Raw genomic sequence first — 20184 nt, forward strand, 5'->3', positions numbered from 1 at the left:
TAAAAATGGCAGCCTAGCGTGGAATAGGCTTGCCTTTGAGCACATTCCCTCTTGTTTCTGGTAATGTGAGCTAAGGAGCTGTTAGGGCTGAACTAAATTCACAGATGGTCTCTGCCTCTCTTTCTGTATCTGGCGAGGCTCTTTCCCAAGTTTGTTAGGGAGTGACGTTAGCTGCATCTTAGCAGATCTTCTTGTTTTTCTTGTTTTTCACTCATTTGTCCCTCAGATTTTCTTGTCCAATCTCTCCCTCCCCTGCATGATCAGTCCCCCTTATTTTGCTTAACTTTTTCTTATTTCCGTAGCATTTCTTGTTTTCTAATACATCACTTCTTACATTCATGATTTATCATTGCCTTTTGGTCTTAAGTTTTAAGTCTCACGAGGGCAGGAGCCTTTGTCTTGTTTTATTTTATTTTAATTTCTTTGAGGTGGAATCTTGCTCTTGTTGCCCAGGCTGGAGTACAATGGCACGATCTTGGCTCACTGCAACCTCCACCTCCCAGGTTCAAGTGATTCTCCTGCCTCAACCTCCTGAGTAGCTGGGATTACAGGCATGTAGTGCCACGCCTGGCTAATATTTTTGTATTTTCAGTAGAGACAGGGTTTCTCTATGTTTGTCAGGCTGGTCTTGAACTCCCGACCTCAGGTGATCCACCCGCCTTGGCCTCCCAAAGTGCTGGGATTACAGGTGTGAGCCACCACACTCGGCCTGCCTTTGTCTCATTAGTTCACCGGTAGATCTATTCCCAGGAGCCTGGACAATGCCTGGCACATAATAGAGCTCAGCGGGTGTTTGTTGAATGAACAAATGAGCATTTGTCAATTACTTCTGTGGTGGTGTTCTGCTGTGTTTGGCTTATGTTTCCAAGGTGATTGCATTTCATGGTCTAAAGTGACTGCTGGGGCCCCAGGTATGACATCTGTGTTCTTGGCAGCAGGAAGGGTGAGGCAGGGGAAGGGAAGAAAGTGCGTGCCAACTTCTTGTACAGAGGGTACCACAAGTCACTCAGACACTTTCTCTTACTTTTCAATGGCCTGAACTTACTCTGCTAGGGATGCTGAGAAATCTGATTTCTGTTTTTTAGTGGAGCACACTGTCACTGTAAATAAAACAGAAGACAAGTAGTGGTCTGTGTTTAGTGCCTGGTACATAGTAATCTCTCCTGAGGAAAATTCACTTGTTTTGTTACCTGGGTGATGAGGGAGTATATACTCTGTTCTATAGTCGTCAGTAGATCAGATTGTCCCTATAGTGATTAACAAATGACCTTGTGATTCACAAAGACCTTGACTCTAATCCCTGCAGTAACCACTTGCTAGCATTGTGACTTTGGACAAGTTGTTGTACCTCTATGAGCCTCCGTGTTTAAAAATCATGAAAACGGGAAAACTAATAGAACCTACCTCATGGGTATTGGTGAGGATTGAATGATATAATAAAGGTAAAGAAGTGTGGGCTGATATCGGAGACACAGGAAGCTAATAAATGAAGGCAGTTCTATATCATCCTACGATGCTTACCAGCCTCAGTCAAGTATGGTTTCTAGGTGCTCAGGACCCACGGATCACAGAGACGTCCTTCCAGAAGCTCACAGAGTACCCTCCAGTTAGAACAGTTTGTGCCAAGGGCGAGAGGCATGAAGGAAGATGCTGTGTCAAAGAAGCTTCAGGTTGCTCCCTGTGGCTGTATCCTGGAATCGTGGAGTCCAGAGTACATCTGGGGAATGACTGAGGGTGGGGTTTCTGCAAGGGTGGCCTGGGAGCAGATTCCCAAGGTCCCAGCGAGGAGTTTGGCCTTGGTTCTGTGGATAGTGGGCAACTATTGAAGGCCTTTAAGGAGGGGGAGTAATTGATCAGATCTGTTCGAGGGACAGAGCAATAATCCCCTCCTGGGCATTGTAGAGAAGTAGACAGGAGGAGGCCAGTGTCAGAGGGGCTGGAAGTTCTTTGAGCTATTCAGGCAAGAGATAATGATGGTCAGATCTAAAGCAGGATGAATGATTCTAGAGAGAGACTGGGTAGATCAACCGTGGTAAGTATGACTCCAGTTGTTTGGTTCTTGGATTAGAGTCTTATCTTCCCAGGAGATTTTGCTACTGGGGGTTAAGGATGGATAACCAAGATGTGAATGAATTATTTGCCTAGCTCCTCAAGGTACAAGGCCAGAGCTAACCCAGGCCTTCACCAGCACTGGCGTCTTCTCTGAGGCTGTGCAGCCTTTGTTAACCTGAGTCATTGAGGAGCAGATCTTTTGAAGAGTGAGTCCACATCACAGCTTTAACACCCTGAGCCCTGTGGCAGGTAATTGTGACCAGGAACAGCAGCCTATGAGCTAATTTTTGTCCAGTGATCACATCTTGAGATAGCGTGTGTGAGCTGCGTCCCTTTGTAATTGCCATGGTCACAGTGTTGGGAGGCCCCAAGCCCCTGAGGAGGAGGTTGTCTTAGGGTCACCAGCAGGGTCACAGCCTGTGATTTGGGTTCATTTGTGCAGATTGGGGCTTATTTGTTTTGGCTCTTTTATCTGAATTGGAAATTTCTCAGACAGGCAAGAGATACGGTCGTTTAACAGACAGAAGTGCTCTGATGGAGGAGAGTGTGAGGCTGGATAGGACCTGTGTTTTCCTCCCAAGTTCATGGCTAATGGGGATGTGACCTTGGCTTTCAGAGGACCTCACCGAGCAAAGATACCTTTCCCCTGTCTGCTATATGGCCACAGATTCAAAATGCTAATATGTTTGTTTCTGCTTTTTATTTAAAAATTTTAAATTATGTAATTTTTCAAACATGAACAGAAATAGATGGAATAGTATAACAACCCCTGTGTACCCATCCCCCCAGTCTTCGCAGTAACTCACTTGTTACTACTCGTGCTTTGCTGAGCCTGTTATACTCCCTGCTTTGTTTTTTGCTTAACAATTCACAGCAAGTCCTAGATGTTACATCAGCTATAAATACTTGCTTATATATGAATCTCTTACAGTAAGACACAAAAACCCCACGTGCAACACTATTACACAATAAAATTAGCAACAGTCTCTTAGTATCTAATTTCTATGTTCAAAGTTCCTTGATGGTCATTTACAGTGGCTTTGTTTGAGTGGGTTCTGGTTTAACTTTCTAAGTGTTAAGTCAACTCATGCCATTCTTTTTTTTTTTTTTTTTTTGAGACGGAGTCTTGCTCTGTAGCCCGGGCTGGAGTGCAGTGGCCGGATCTCAGCTCACTGCAAGCTCCGCCTCCCGGGTTTAGGCCATTCTCCTGCCTCAGCCTCCGGAGTAGCTGGGACTACAGGCGCCCGCCACCTCGCCCAGCTAGTTTTTTGTATTTTTAGTAGAGACGGGGTTTCACGGTGTTAGCCAGGATGGTCTCGATCTCCTGACCTCGTGATCCGCCCGTCTCGGCCTCCCAAAGTGCTGGGATTACAGGCTTGAGCCACCGCGCCCGGCCAACTCATGCCATTCTTATGCATACAATGCTCCATTGTACTCAGAAAAAAGAATATCCCCCCTCCTTTCCTGGCCTGCATGCTCTGCGTGATCTGACGGGGCCTGCCTGCTTCCTGGTAAGCGTCTTTGCTGTTTCCTCTGCCCGGGACTCGTACTGCACAGGTCTTCAGATCTTTGCAGGAAGGTTTCTTCTCAGTATCTCTGAAGAGAGGGTGGTCTTCCACCTCAGTCATTCCACCTCCTCATTATAGTTTTACATTTTCTCAGACAACCTACTCTTCTACATGTATTTGTGTGTGTGTGTGTGTGTGTGTGTGTGTGTGTGTGTGTGTTTGAGACGGAGCCTCATTCTGACACCCAGGCTGGAGTGCAGCGGCGTGATCTCGGCTCACTGCAACCTCCGCCTACTGGGTTCAAGCGATTCTCCTGCCACAGCCTCCTGTGTAGCTGGGATTACAGGTGCCCATCACTGTGCCTGGCTACTTTTTGTATTTTTAGTAGAGATGAATTTTCGCCATGTTGGCCAGGCTAGTCTGAAACTCCTGACCTCAGATGATCCTGAGGCCAAGGCAGGCAGATAGCTTGAGCTCAGGAGTTTGAGACCAGCCTGGGCAATGTGGTGAAACCCCATGTCTACAAAAAATACAAAGAAATTTAACTAGGTGTGGTGGTATGCGCCTGTAGTCCCAGCTACTCTGGAGGCTGAGGTGGGAGAATTGCTTAGGCTGGGGAGGTGAAGGTTGCAGTAAGCTGAGACTGTGCCACTGCACTCCAGCCTGGGCAACAAAGCAAGACCCTGTCTTAAAAAAAATGCACGTAATAATACACACGAAAAGATTCATGTCGTAGAATCTTTGGTTTCTGTGATACTTTTCTGTTAAGAGGTGGTACCAAGCCCATGTTGGAGTTATTACCTCCCACATCCAGACCAGGTAACTGGTTTACAGATTGGGAAGATGGGACACCTGCAGATGGTCATTTCAAGGTTTGGCATTGGATGGGCATGTGGGGAGCAGCAGACAGTGTGGTTTCATGGAGACTGCCCTGGGCTTTGCATTGGGGTCTTTGGAAACCATGCCCTGTCTTAGCTCTGTAACCTGGAACGTGTCGCTTTCCTTCTCTGAACCCTAGATTCACCCATCAAATGGGGCAAACCACCATCTTCAAACTGGTGAGAGACACGGTGTTTCTGAGGCTTTTTCCATTTTCCTGCAGAAAAAAACTGACCTGTACTAGTAGCAACCAGTCGGGCTGAGAGATGAATGCAGCACGTATACCACAGTCCCTGCAACAGATGCCACTAATTCATTATTGACAAAACGTTAATAGACATCTAAGTTTTTACATTTTCCAGGTGTTTTCTGAACACCCAGAATTCTGTCTCACATAGATCATCTAAGTTAATCCTTGTGGTGACCAGTGAGCAAGGTCCTTTTGTGTTCTCAGTTCACAAGAGGGTGACAGGCTAAGCACCTTGCTCAGGGCCCCATGCACAGTGGCAGGGCTGGAATTCGAATGCAGACTCTGCTAGAAAGTCCCCTGCCATCCACCCTCCATGGTCATTAGGGTGGTTTTTATACTTGGTGATTGTCAGAGTGTCTCTGTAGTCATGTCTATTACTATAGCTCTCTTTTGTGCCCCAGCCTTGGCTGTTTTTAGTCAAGGATAATAATCATTTAAAAAGAGTTGGGCACTGTGGCTCATGCCTGTAATCCCAGTGCTTTGGGAGGCCAAAGCAGGAAGATCGCTTGAGCCCAGGAGTTCGAGGTTGCAGTGAGCTGTGATTGTGCCACTGCACTCCAGCTTGGGCAACAGAGCAAGACCCTGTCTGAATGAATGAATGGCACATCCTTTATTTTTAGCTGTAGGGAGGGTCATAACATTTTCCAAAATATCATCTAATTCAGAGCCTTCCATGTTGGTACCCACTCCGGATCTCTCGGCCGGTCTTGTGTACAGTCTGGAGGCCCCTGGGGAGAACCCCCCCATGTTTTGTCTTTCTCTCATGCTCCCCCTGAATCTTTGTCTCAGGGGTAAAAAAAAAAAAAAAAAAAAGAGTCTGGCTCTGTCGCCCAGGCTGGAGTGCAGTGGTACAACTTCAGCTCACTGCAGCCTCCGCTTACTGGGTTCAAGCGATTCTCCTGCCTCAGCCTCCCAAGTAGCTGGGATTATAGGCGTGCACCACCACACCTGGCTAATTTTTTGTTTTTTGGTAGAGATGGGGTTTCAGCATGTTGGCCAGGCTGGTCTCGAACTCTTGGCCTCAAGTGATCCATCCGTCTCAGCCTCCCAAAGTGCTGAGATTACAGGCGCGAGCCACAGTGCACAGCCAGTCTCCCTGATCTTTATGGTGAGCCTTTTGAATGCAGCTTTTTCCAGAAAGTTTTATGTAGCAAGGTGGTATGACAGGAAGACAAATTGTTGAGGTTTCAATTGAAGAAAAACAGAAGGCAATTTGTCTGATGTGTTCCGGTTCTGTTCTTCTACCTTTTCAAGTTTGAATTATGGAGACGGTTTCCTCCGGCTTTGAAGGTTAAACTGCTGGGAGGTATTTTATTGGGGAATGTTCTATTAAAGCATTAAGAACAATTAGATGTAAAGTCCTCTTTTATTTTTATGGAGTTTGACATACAAATAATTAGATGTTTGGGTTTTCCCTCTCTCCTTACCTTCCTTCTCTTTCCTCCTCCCTCCTCCCCCCGCCCCACCTCTTTCTTCCCTTTCTTCCTTAAGGGAATTCTAAAAGCCCTGGAATGAAGTGCATTTTGGGAAGAATTTGGCAGTAGTCTTTCTGTAATTGCCCACGGAAGGAGAAAAAACATATTTACCTACTTTTAGAGGTGAAAACTGCTCCTCCAGGCTTGAGGGCTTTGCTAGGGCAGGGTGTCCCCACTTCTGAGACCCCCACAGTGGGAACTGGCTGACCTGTCCCCTCTGATACCCCTGAGGTGGAAGCAGGCTGTTTTTTTTTTTTTTTTGGAGATTCTGGCAGGCTTTTCTACCTGTCACAGCACTGACTGTGGTTCCTAATTACATACGTGTGTGTCTGATTAGGGTCTGTTGCTCCTATTAGACTCAGAATCCCATGAGAAAGGGTGTTTTGGCATTTCCCCCATCTCCAACTCTTCATCCTCAGGCCTGAAGTCCATGTCTCACCCACAGCAGGTGACCGGCAGGTGCCTTAGTCCATCCGGGCTACTATAACAAAACAGTACCAGAAACTAGGTGGCTTATAAACAACAAATAGATCTCTCATGGTTGTGGAGGCTGGAAGTCAAAGATCAAGGTGCCAGCAGATGTGGTATCTGGGGAGGGCCTGTTTCCTGGTTTATAGATGGCACCTTCTCCCTGTGTCCTTACATGGTGGAAGGGGTGGGGGAGCTCTCTGGGGCCTCTTTTATAAGGGCACGAATCCCATTCATAAAGAACTCTACCCTCATAACCATAAGCTCTTTCAAATGCCCCAGCTCCTAATATCATCATCTTGTAGGGTAGGATTTCAGCATATGAATTTGGCAGTGGGGAGAGGACACAAACATTGAGACCACGGTAGCAAGTATTTAGGTGTGAAGAATGTCATGGGAACAAGGCTTGGCTTCTCACTCTGCCTTCCACCCCCCATGCTCTTCTGCCAGTGGCTGCCCCTGCGGGATGCCTCGTTCTGAACTTCTTGCTTGTCCTGCCCCCATTGGGTGATGCCCCACCACCTCTTCCGTGTCCCAGGGGACTCTGGCGCTTGTTGCCACTGTGTAGACCAGGAGAGAAAACTCCGTCCCAGGAGGAAACGTATTTGGTTAGAAGGTTTGTAACAATGTAATTATGCGGCTGAGTGTGCTCAGATATATTCTGTATATTACATTGGCAGAAAAATATTGTGTTAAGTTGGTGGATTCAGAAGCACAGGCACAATTTAGCAAGCCACTGGGAGCAGCAGCTCATATGAAGAGCCACAGAATGTTTATCTTCTTGAGAGCACAGGGATGAGTGAGCCAGGGACATGGTTGTTAACAGTGGAGGAGGGGGTTTGGCTTGGTTAAAGGACCCTGGACTCCTCCTGTTGCCTCAGTTATAGGCCCTTTTCTCAGGGCAATGATGTTTCCGTTAGAAGAGCCACAGACACACCGACTGTAACTGAGGACTAAGAGAGAAGCCACCTTTCTATGCTAGCTGCTTCTCGAGGGCAGACTGTGAAGTTGGACATGCGTTTGAGTAAGGGGTGGTGGCCTGCCGAGATGGACAATGAAAGGGGTAGATGCAGCTGGGAGTGCGAGAGCAGGGAGGGCCCAGAACCTCCTGCAGTTCATCCTCCTGGAGAGTCTGCAACCAGCATGGGTACACTAAGTGATTGTGTAGTCCTGGGGCCTGTCCTGTTCCAGTGACACTGCTGCAAGGAAGGGGCCCATGCTAGAGATGGCTGGGCCTGTCCTCATGAGATCCCTCCTCTGCTCAAGATCCTGCAGTGGCTCCCCACTTCCCTTGAAGTAAAGCCAAAGCTGGTGAATGGTATAAAAGGACTTGACATGATGCGGTGCTCCCATCACCTCTCTCTGCTCCTCCGACTCCTCCTTGTGTTCATCTGTTCTGGGCATATTTGTCTCTTTGCTGTTCCTTAATGTGCGTGGCGCACACCCCCCAAACCTCCTTGAAGCCTTGGCTGTAAGGTTTCTCTCTAAGACCCTCTTCCTCCAGATAGCTTTTTGGTTAACTCTCTCGCTTCTTTCTAATCTATTTTATTTTATTTTTGAGATGGAGTCTTGCTCTGTCGCCCAGGCTGGAGTGCAGTGGCGTGATCTTGGCTCACTGCAACCTCCGCCTCCCAGGTTCAAGCGATTCTCCTGCCTCAATCTCCTGAGTAGCTGGGACTATAGGCACACACCACCATACCCGGCTAATTTTTGTATTTTTAGTAGAGACGGTGTTTCGCCATATTGGCCAGGATGGTCTCATCCTGACCTCAGTTGGTCCGCCCACCTCGACCTCCCAAAGTACTGGGATTATAGGCATGAGCCTTGTTGGCCCAGCCCTCATGGAGTCTTAAGAAGGGGACCCGGTTGCCTGGGTTTCTCTCCCTGCCTCTTCCTGCCCCCAGAGAGCACCACGAAGCCCAGTGAAGGTGGACATGGGGCAGGGGTTCGCTGGGGCTCTGATGTGCAGGAAGGTTTCCCTGTTTGTCTTCTAAACTGATTTTGTAAGTGCCGAGAGCGGTGTTTTGTTTGTCTACCCCTATGGCGTCATCTGTAAGGCAGGCCTCTCTAGGTCCTTAGCAAATGGCTGTCCAGCCGACTTGGCCAAATGAATGATTTGATTATCAGGGCTTCCTATATATCCAACCTCAGGAGAATGGGAGCACAGGAGCCCAGGGCGTGGTCCCTCTGGGCACTGAGTTTCCTCGTGTCCACTTCCCCCGGAGCTCTGGTATGTGCAGATGCATGACCAAGGACCAGGGGGCATTTTCATTTCTGTGGGGTGGGCCTGCCGAGTGGCTGGGAAGGGAGACCCCTGTTCTAGTCCTAGTTCTTCCGGGAGCAAAGCCTGAGTCAGGGGCTTGGATTCAGGTGCTTCTCTAAGAGCCGATCCTAGGAACCTGCAGTGAGGGAGCTGGAGGGTGAGAAGGGAAGGAACAGCAATCAGGAAAGGGGGTGTCTTGAGATGGCTGCAGGTGGGCGGCCGGAGGGTCCCCTGAGGAGTGCAGAGAACATGCCTCGCAGTCGGCTCTGAAGGATGGGGTGTTCATCCGCCAACATCCCCCCATAGGCTGATGGCTGTCCCCTCAAGGTGACTGTCTCTGCCCTGCTTCCACACTGCGCTGCCAGCAGGGCTGGTCCCCTTCTCTGGCTCTGGAGGAAGTCCTGAGGCAGGACAGGGGAGACCTCATGGTGATGGGGGTGGGAGTGAGTAGGTGATGTGCACACACTGGTTCTCCACAGCATGAGGGTGAGAGGTGAGCCAAGGGCAAGGGACGTGGGGTCTTGATGTCTCCTAAAGGAACTGCTCTTGCTGCTCAGGGTGGGAGGTTTCACAGCAACTGTTTCCTGGGTGTCCTGCTCCCCCAGAGAGCTCTGCCGTATTATCTTTTGACCCCAGGCCACGGTGTGGCACTGTGTAGAAGGTCTCAAGCCTTTACATTGACATAATTCCATGGAACCCTTGAAACGTGGCTATGAAGCAGGCTTGATTTTCTGCATTTTTCAGATGAAAAAGCAGAGACTGGAGGTTTCCTATCTTGGTTAAGTTCATGTGAGCTCGTACGTGAAGAATCTAGGAACTGAATTCCTGTCCCTAACCCCAAATTCCTTGCTGGGAGGGCTTGAGTGGTGCCCTGTTCCCTACACCATGAAGTGGAGACGTCGTGCAGGGCCATTCTCTGAAAGCCCTTTGTGCCTCTGGGCCTTTGCATGTCCCCATCTGCCCGAGGGCTGGCTTCTGTTCATGCATCAGGAGCCAGCTGCAGTGTGAAGGCGCCATGATTTCCTCTGGTGCTTCATCCTCTGTGTTTTCCAGCATCCCAGATTTGTATTATAATTCACATTACATCACAGCATCTGGTGTAAGTTCTCAGGTGCTAGGTACAGTAACCAACTCCAGCTGATCGTGCATGAGTTAAAGTTGCTGCTGCTGCTGCCTTTTTTTTTTTTTTTTTTTTTAAGAGACAGTGTCTCACTCTGTTGCCCAGGCTTGATTGCAGTGGTGGCTTCACCGCCCACTGCAGCGTTTACCTCCCACGTAGAGCACTTTAAATTAAAAAAAAAAAATTTTTTTTTTTTGAGACAGGATCTTGCTCTGTCACCCAGCCTGGAGTGCAGTGGCACAATCTCGGCTTACTGCAGTCTCCGCCTCCAGGGTTCAAGCTATTCTCCTGCCTCAGCCTCCTGAGTAGCTGGGATTATAGATGTGCACCACCATGCCTGGCTAATTTTTGTATTTTTAGTAGAGACGAGGTTTCACCATGTTGGCCAGGCTGGTCTTGAACTCCTGACCGCAAGTGATGCACCCACCTTGGCCTCCCAAAGTGCTGGGATAACAGGCGTGAGCCACTGCACCCGGCCGGTTTTAATTGTCATGGATGTGGGCACCCAGTAGTTCTGCTTGAACATTCTCATGTCTTTTGTGGTCCACTTATGCATAAGTGCCTCATAGGCCAAGCTCACATTAGTTCTTTTTCTTGAACATTGATATGATGCCTCACCCAGGCTGTGGGCCAAGAGGACAGCGTGGCATGATGAAAAGAACATGCAACGTGCACCGGAGACTTGCGGTGGCCTGAGTGGACCCCTGCTCCCTCATTTCCTGCTGTGTGACCTCAGGCAACTTTGAGCCTGTTTCCTTATTTGTAAAATGGGGACATGGGGATTGAGTGAAATGGGGGAGCCCTTAGCTCAGTGCTTGACCGTTTAAATATTGACTTCTGTCCCACTTTCTCTAGTTAGTGCCCAGTAAATTGTTGTTGACTTGATCTCAACTCAGAACAAGGATCTTCTTTGCCTGTGGCGTGGAATCGTTTCTCCAATCATGGAGAATGGGCAGAGAAGGAGATTTGTAACACCTGCCTGTTGGTTTTAGATGAGCCCTTCTGGAATTAATGTGGTGTAGGCTTTGGTAGAAAGCACGTCTTGTGCATAACTGCATTATCTTAGCAATTAGCCGGAATGAAGGTTCCAAGTGCCCCCTGCTGAGGACACCAGTCTAACAAAGGGCTTCTTTGGCTCCTAGCAAGGCTGGCACCCCTGCAAGTGTGTGACGATACCCAGCCAAGTTCATCCCTCTGTCTAATCCCCAGTTCCAGGCATGGCCGGTGGAGCATTGTAGGGAGTTGGCTTCATTCCTCACCCTTCCATTCTTTCAGAGACGATGGCTCAGCACACTGTATGTTGGGCTGCTTCTCAAGAACTAATTCCCAGTAACCAGCGATCCCAGGATTGAGCAGATGCAAGATGATTTTGAGAACTCTCACTGTTTTGTTTCTAGGCTTCAACTTCGAATGTCTTGGACCAGGCGTTTCTCCCTAAAGAATTTGCTGAGGTTTCAGCAAAGGATTTTATGAGACTGTAGGTTCCATGGGCCACATCTGCATAGAGACTTGGCTGTGTGTTTCACAAGTAGGAGAATAGAAATCCCCTCTGGGGCTGGGCACGGTAGCTCACATCTGTAATCCCAACACTTTGGGGAGCTGAAGCAGGAGAATCACTTGAGCCTAGAAGTTTGAGACCAGCCTGGGCAACATAAGGAGACCCTGTCTCTATTAAAAATAAGTAAATTTAGAAATAAAAATATAAAAAGAAAAATTCCCAGTAGGACTGGGAGAACTCATACCTCATGGATAGTGGGCTCAGTGGCCTTGGTGCACATTCAAGACAGGGATAGGAAGTACAGGGTCCTTTGCTGCTACTCCCTTATCTTGTGCTCTTGCAGACATTACTAATCAATCACTGCACTCTTTATAGCCCCAGAATCTTAGAATCCTGTGTATTCAGGTAGCCACTTCAGTCACTGCACTCTTTATAGCCCCAAAATCTTAGAACCCAGTGCATCTAAGCAGCACTTCCAATCATAGGCACGAATTTTCTGCAGTGAAAATCTGTTCTTCACCTCTCTTGTCTCTGGGAACTCTAAGTAAGTCCCTTCCCAAAAGTACAGGCTAGTCAAATGTCTCAAACAAATGTTTTTAGGGCCAAGTGGTAATGACAAGATTTGCCACAGCAGGGAACAGCACCGTGACTCTGACGTTGCCAGGTGTGGAAATGATGCTGGTGAGGCCTGGGTGGTGGGCTGGATGCCCATTGTTTGCCCCATTGCTGGGTCTGCTGGACCCCAAGAACTGCCTCCACTCCACTTTCTGACTGTATTCATGTTGCTGAGGGGCGGCGGCAGGCGTGGTAGGAATAGATGTTAGGTTTTTAGTATCAAGAATCTTCATTTTAGTTTGGATTCAGAATCTTTCAGCCCTCTGAGTCTACCCCCTTGGTTACATAGCAGAAAGACTTATGTGCTCTGCCAACTAGCTCACCAACTTTAGAAGGTCACAGCCAGAAAAATAGTCCTGCACTAATCATTTAAAAATAACTTGGTGTTATTATATCATTCCATTCCTATGAAACATCTGGGATAAGCACATTTCTAGAGACAGCAACAAGATTAGTGGTTGTCAAGGGCCATGGTTGGGGCGTGGGCGGTTGGGAGTGACTGCTAATGGATATAGGGTTTCTTTTTGGGGTGATGAAAATGATCTCCTCATAGAATTAGTGGTGGTGTTATACAGTCTGGCAAATATGCTAAAAACCACTGGACATGCACTTTAAAAGGGTGAATTATATCTTACGGAAGATGAGAAAAAAGTATATGGAGATTGTGCACAAAATAAAATTGAGTATTAATAACAGCTACTATTGAGCACTTAAGACATAACTTCATGGCAGAAGTGTTAGTGCTGTTCCCCCCCATTTCTTGATGGCATTATAGCATCAATGTCTGAACCATGGGAGCTTTCTTTTTTGGGATCTTGACGGCTTTCACTTCTGGCCTCGTGCGGGGAGTAGCGACTGTATGTGTGATTTCGAGATATGCAAATCATCCTCTTCTTGCTTTCCTGGTTTTTCTCAGGAATGCTGACATGCTACAGCTGATCAAAACCCACACCCGAGTACATTTTTGACAGAGATACAGTGATGATTTCATCTTTCATTTGCACCTCCCCTGATACGTCCTGCAATGAGTTCCAATGTCTGATACCTCGTCATATTCTGAGGTTGGTAATACTGTCTTCATTCATGGCCCTTGAAGCCATGTTGGCCACCTTTCTGACCTTTGGATAGACAGGGGATACCAGACGGGCTGTGTTTTCCCCTTGGATTTTCTTTCCAGCCCTTTCCCTTTCCACTGTCCTCTTGGCCCCGGAGGCGCAGCTTGGTGGACTCCATCACGAGGCTCTCCAACCCCTGACTTATGGTTGGCTTTGGCCCATTTGGTCAGTGGGAAGCTCTGCCAGGAAGGACTTGAGGCCGGGGCAGTTACTCTCTCGTCTTCCTCTCTGCTGGAGACTGCACCTTCTTTCAGTGGCATCACTGCCCATTTGATGCTGGACTCCAGTAACCACCATCTGCCTTACCCGTCAGGCCTGAAGGAGCGTAGGGTGGGCATCTGATATAGTTTGGATGTTTGTTCCCTGCAAATCTTATGTTAAAATGTGATTCCCAATGTTGGAGGTGGGATCTGATGGGAAGTGTTGGGTCATGGGGACAGGTGGGTCCCTCGTGAATCGCTTAGCACCCTCCCCTTGGTGATGAGTGAGTTCTTGCTCTATTAGTTCATACCAGAGCTGGTTGCTTAAAAAGAGACTGGTGCCTCCACCCTCCCTGCCCTTGCTTCTCTTGCCATGTGGCACACTGGCTCTCCATGCCTTCTGCCATGACTGAAAGCTTTCTGAGGCCTCACTAGAAGCAGGTGCTGGCACTGCGATTCTTACACAGGCTGCAGAACTGTGAACCAAATAAACCTCCCTTCCGTATAAATTATCCAGCCTCAGGTATTCCTGTTGAGCAACGCAAAATGGACCAATACAGTCTTTCCACAATTGTCAGCCCCTGAATCCCTCACCTCCTCTGTTGGTTTTTTTTCACCTTGCTCCTCTGTAAATGGTCTATTAATCCTCACCATCAACCCCTTTGATGGTGTCATGTACTTCCTGCTGAGCTGTGACTGAAACGCCAGGCTTGTTCCCACTGGATGACTTGGCATGTGATGGCTCCCTTCTTGAACACTCTTCCTTCAGATCTCAGCACGGTTGTCTCCTTCTTAGGGTGTCCAGCCTCAGCACAGATGTCAGCGCCTCGAAGGGGCCTAGTCTGTTTACCCTCTCGTCATCCATCCTAATACCATGTGTTATTTTCTTTATGTCACTTTGACCCTCTGAAATGATCAACACTTGGTTGGCTGACTGGGCTTGCCCAGGGCATCCACACCCTCCTAGGTAGATGAGGAGTTGGTAAATATTTTCTGTTGAGGGCCAGAGGGCAAATATTTTTGGCTTTGCAGGCCATGTGGTCTCTGTCACAGCTACTGAAGTCTGCCGTTGCAGCAAGAAAGCCGCCAGAGACAGTACATAAATGAATGGACATGCCCGTGTTCCACTAAAACTTCATTCACAGAAACAGAGCAGAAATGTGTGGTAGGCACATTATAGTCAATAAAGCTATTTAAGAAGCCACAAAAAATACACAGCAGGCTGGATTTGTCCTGTGGGCCATAGTTGATGACCTTGAACTAGCCTGAAGGCAGTGGGGTCTTGTGTGTCCTCTTCACTTTGGGTCTGGTGCTTTGAACAGGGCCTGGCTTGTAGGAGGTGTGTAGTAACTGTTTCCTGAATACAAACCTGGGAATGCCTGTTCCATGTAGGTCATGGTGCTGGGCAGCGGCAACAGTAAAATAAGACTTTGTCTTATTTTACCCTGGAGGGCCAGCAATCACGTGTTTGTCACACAACATAGTTGTTGCTTTTTTTTTTTGTTTTTTTTTTTAAGACTGTCTCACTCTGTTGCCAAAGCTAGAGTGCAGTGGTATGCTCTTGGCTTACTGCAACTTCCGCCTCCAGGGTTTAAGTGATTGTCTTGCCTCAGCTTCCCAAGTAGCTGGGACTACAGGTGTGCACCACCATGCCCATCTAATTTTTGTATTTTTAGTTGAGATGGGGTTTCACCATGTTGGCCAGGCTGGTCTCAAACTCCTGACCTCAGGTGATCTGCCCACCTTGGCCTCCCAAAGTGTTGGGATTACAGGCGTGAGCCACCGTGCCTGGCCAGTTGTTGCTTCTGATGGTAGATAGAAATGGCCTTTGGGGAGTTCCCAGGGTGGATTGGCTCACTGTGCTGAGAAAGGCAGGACTGGCCTTCCTGGGGAGCAACACTGGAGCTACATCTGGAAGGCTGATTAGGGGGTTGGCAGGTGGGTGAGGTGGGGTGGCAGGGAGGAAGACATGGTGTGTTTGATGGACTAGACTCTGCTACCCAGGGTGTTGAGGGTGACTGGAGAGGAGCTCCAGTGGACAGAGGCCAGACCAGAGTCCTGCACACCATGCCTGGCGGTGGGTCATTATCCTCTAGGCGATGGAGTAGCACTGAGGATGCAGCACCGACGAATTCACATGGTTAGAGAGGCGTTTCCATTGAGAGCAGTGCAGAGAGGCTGGTGGCAACAGGAGATTAGAAATCCCCTGTAGAAGATTCCCTCTGTAGAAGCTTCTTGCCCAACATGGGTGTCTTGGTCTAGGGCGGGGTCTTGGGAGGATGTGTATTTGTAAAACCAAACCTTTCGTTCAGCCAGGGCCAGGGACTGTTCCCTGTCTTGGCACATCCTGCAGTCTCTGTTGGAGAGAATGGACCATAAGCTGATGCAGGCTCTGTTTCTGGCTTGCTGGATGGTGGTACTGTTCCCTGGTGCAGAGGATGAGCAGGTGTGGGTGAGGAGAGGGTGTGTCCAGATTTGGACATTCTATGGGGTGGGGTGGGGAGGACTGAGATGATAACAAGTAATTGAAAAATGAGGTCTCAGGTGGTACAACTTCCAAGAAGATAGTACCAGATGATGATGTGAATCTGCAAAGGACCTAGGGAGGGGAATATCTTTTGGTGGGAGGGTTTGCTTTCTTAGATGGGGAAAGCATTTTGGTGGTGCAGTGTGTGTGTGGGGGCACAAAGGAGCCAAGACCGGAAGGATGAGGAGGAGCCAGCTCTCCCAATGTCTGGGGGAAGACAGGAAAGGGCATATGCAAAGGCCCTGGGGTAGGGATGAGTGTGGAGTATGAAAGAAATGTTAAGAAGGGCACAGAGCAGAATGTGAGAGGGAATGAGGTATGAAATAAGACATCTGAGTGGAGTTTGGAACACAGAATTTCCAGTTGACCAAGATTTCTGGTTAATAGAATACTAGTTATGCTGATTTAAGAAAACCCATGCAATAGCGAGTTACCATGTGATAAGGATTTATAAGATGAGCTTGGGAATCTTTGATCCTGTAGGTTCGTGGTTTTGAGAAGTTTAGCTGCTGTATTTTTGCCCCCGGCCTAGCATTACAACCTTGACAAGACTGAATACTGCTTACAAATATATACTTTTTTGGTTGATAATATTTCTTGAAACTTCTCACTTTGGAAGGGGCTGGCATTTGGAAGCTGTATGGGCAGCCTGAGCATTTGGCTTGGATTTCATCATGGGATTTTCTTACTTTGGGCAGCAGAATTCATATGAGTATGTTTACTCATTTTTTTTTTTTTTTTTTTTGAGATGAACATTTTTGACTCTTGTCGCCCAGGCTGGAGTGCAGTGGTGCGATCTCAGCTCACCACAACCTCCGCCTCCTGGGTTCAAGCAACTTTCCTGCCTCAGCCTCCTGAGTAGCTGGGATTACAGGTGCCCACCACCATGCCCAGCTAATTTTTGTATTTTTAGTAGAGAAGGGATTTTACCGTGTTTGTCAGGCTGGTCTTGAACTCCTGACCTCAGGTGATCTGCCCACCTTGACTTCACAAAGTGCTTGGGTTACAGGTGTGAGCCACCGCGCCTGGCCTTGTTCATGCCTTTTCGACTCACTTCTCCTACGGCTGCTCTTGAATTTGCATTTGCTGTCGTGTGAGTGAATCAGGAGTTTGTCATGTTCAGCCTTTTGAGGAACAGATAAAGGCCACTTACCAGAACTTTTGGAGATGCATTGGCATCTTATTAAGCGGGAAATACATGGTTTCACATGCAAGTGAATATAAATCGAGTAAACCCATGTTTTTGCTTTGCAATCTCTGTTGCTCATGTGTTTCCCGCACAATTGTCCTGAATAAGAGAGGAGTTTGAGTGACACGCATTCTGCAAACAGCATTTTCCTTTTGCAGTGTGCTTTCTAGTTATTATGTAGTGCATATACAGCTTGTCAAGTTGTTTAGCAATTTAGTGGCATAAAAAGATAACTTGCTTGTCATTTTTTGTCTCAGGTCAAGTCACTTATGCCTAAGAAAAGAGAAAGAATAATATATGTAGGCAAAATAGTCAATCCTTTAGTTTGAGTCTGTACTCAGCTAAACATTTTTTGTAAGCCTACTTTTACAGGTCTGTTTTTTTCCATTCAAATATTAAATATAAACTTTGCTTATTTTTATTTTATTTTTTGAGACAGAGTCTTGCTCTGTCGCCCAGGCTGGCGTGCAGTGGTGTGATCTCGGCCCACTGCAACCTCTGCCTCCCAGGTTGAAGCAGGTCTCCTGCCTCAGCCTCCCGAGTAGCTGGGATTACAGGTGCACACCACCACTATGCCTGGCTAATTTTTGTGTGTTTAGTGGAAACAGTGTTTTGCCATGTTGTCCAGGTTTGTCTCGAACTCCTGGGCTCAAGTGATCCACCTGCCTTGGCCTCCCAAAGTGTTGGGATTTCTGCCGTGAGCCACCACACCCGGCCAGCCTTTGATTCCCTTCTGACTGATGAGAGTCAGCCAGCTCTGCTTCACACTAACCATGTGACCTCGGGTCTACTGCCTCGCCTGTCTAGGCCGTGTTTGTCCCTGTCTAATGGGGCTACCTTAGGGGATTGTCAAGAGAATAGTTTAAAGTACTTATCACGCTGTTTAATGCATGGCAAGCATTTAATCCATGGCACCTATTCATAGTAGTAGTATTAATAGTAGTAGTCATTGCCGTTATCATAATAATAATAGTAGCAGCAGTCTTGGTTAAAAATGTGATTTGGTGGTTTGCCAAAGTAGTTACATCAATTCATCGATGAAACAAACATTTATTGAGCATCTCCTGTGTGCCAGGCACTGAGCAAAGTACTTGGGATACAGAGATAAGTGGGCAGGGCTCTCGTTGAAGAGCAGCCAGGCAAATGGGAGAGACAAATGAGGGGGCCATGATGGGCATTTAGAGCAGTGAGTGCTGGGAGCAAATTAAACAGAGGGTGGTTTGGGAGCACAGAGGAAGAAGTCTACCCACGGGCTGAGGTCAGGCAAGGCTGAGCCTTGAAACAGGAGGGTCAGCCAGGTTAACATGGCGAGGGAAGGGCTCTCCACGTGGAGTTGCTGGCGAGCACGAAGGCTGGGGTCATAGGCAGCTGAGTCTTGTAGTGTGCAGGGGAGCGTGGGACTCAGTTTACTTGGAGCAGTTGATGGTATTGGGTCATTTCCTTACCAGAGCCTTTCCCCACCTACTTCTCAGGTGGCTGGACCTAGAAGGATACAAATTGTTATGTAGACACCACTCTTGGAAAACCCAAAGATTCCGTGTACCCACCCTCCTTTAGAGGCCCTGTATTCATTGGTTTAATGATTGCCACCAGCAGCTTCAGGCATTAGAGTTGGGTGTGTGTGGCTGTTGAAAACCGGAAGCCATGATATACTTTCATTCAGTGCTTCCAGCGGATCTCGTGTCCAACATAATATTGTGAATTTAATAACTATTGGTTTGTTTGGACTATTTATGTGCTTATTTTGCAAAGCAAAATGCAAGCCCTACTAGGAAGAAGAAAATGCTCCATCCTTGCTTTTGGGTTGCTCCATGGAGCTCTCCTTACGTGGATCAGCCGGTGGTTAAGGATGGTGGTAAACCGGGGGCTCTCAGTTACAGTCTTCCACATGGCCCATTTGCTCAATGCCTGTCTCTTCTGCGTCCAAAGGAATTTTGACTTTGTGGGGCACGCTATGACGAAGTCTTAGCTTTGCTGGCTGAACCGAATAAACTGCCTTCCTGGCCATCTCATAGCTGGTGAGGCCATTGTTCCCATTTGGAAACTTTTTTCTTTGCCTCCCTCATGAGAAAGCTGGTTCCAGTGACCTGTGACTGCACCAGCTGGTTGTCTGGTCCAGAGCTGGAGTCACCCAGTGGTCCTTGTCTGAGCTCTGCCACCGATGCAGATGAGGTTGCAGAGAGGTGGCTGTGGGGGCCACTTGTCTGGCCCTCCAGACTGTCCAGGTGTCAGATGTCACAGAGCCTCTGTGAGCCCAGGTAGAGCTCTTGGTATTTCTTGTCCCTTCCCTGAGCTCACCTGGTTGCCATTCTTTTTGTCAGGGTTGACTCCTCCACCCACCACCACCACCATCATCAATGTGATCATCGTCATGGCAGCCACCATTAATTGCCTAGGGTTGGGAGGTGCAATCATTGATTCCCTTATCGCCACCATTAAGTAATGACGATTATGATGACAGCAGCTCATATTTATTGAGTGCTTAGTGTGTTTCAGAGGTTCTTTTAATCCTCCCAGTGAGGTAGGTAGAAGTACCACTGCCCTCTTGCAGATGAGGGACCAAGGCACAAGGAAGTCATCACTTGTTGAAGGTAACAAGCTGGGGAGTGAATGAACCAGGATCCAAATTTAGTGTGCTTCTACATCAGGATTGGCAAACTGTCACCTGCAGGGCCACCATTTGTTTCGTGAATAAAGCGTTATCGTAACCCATTTGTTTAGGAATGGTCCTTGGCAGCTTGCATGTGGCAGCAGCAGAGTGAGTAGTTACAAAGGAGACTGCGTGGCTCACAGGCCTGACCCTTTACCAAAAGAGCTCACCTGACACCCTGTTCTGGAACCCAAGCTCTCAGCCAGCACACTGCACTGCCTCTCCAGGAAAGACAAAATCACCAGGTTTCCACAGTGTCCCGGCACTGGGAGACAGTAATGAAGTGGCATATTCTGGTGAGGAGGCAGACAGTAATGATATACTCACTTTAGTACAAACAGAGAATTGCTCTGAAGGAAAAGTGTAGGCTGTCAA

At 48.0% G+C, this 20184-nt stretch overlaps 1 protein-coding gene and 1 long non-coding RNA gene across 31 annotated transcripts in view; both read left to right on the plus strand.

Moving 5' to 3' along the window:
- SNX29 (sorting nexin 29) overlaps positions 1–20184 on the plus strand; it is a 657788-nt gene that overhangs the window by 161524 nt on the left and 476080 nt on the right. The window lies entirely within an intron of this gene.
- LOC144338414 (uncharacterized) lies at positions 10070–11730 on the plus strand. Its single transcript, XR_013412495.1, has 2 exons — positions 10070–11177; positions 11521–11730. It is a non-coding gene; the product is annotated as an uncharacterized LOC144338414 (long non-coding RNA).

Source organism: Macaca mulatta, chromosome 20 (genome assembly GCF_049350105.2).
Source record: "Macaca mulatta isolate MMU2019108-1 chromosome 20, T2T-MMU8v2.0, whole genome shotgun sequence".
NCBI lineage: Eukaryota > Metazoa > Chordata > Mammalia > Primates > Cercopithecidae > Macaca > Macaca mulatta.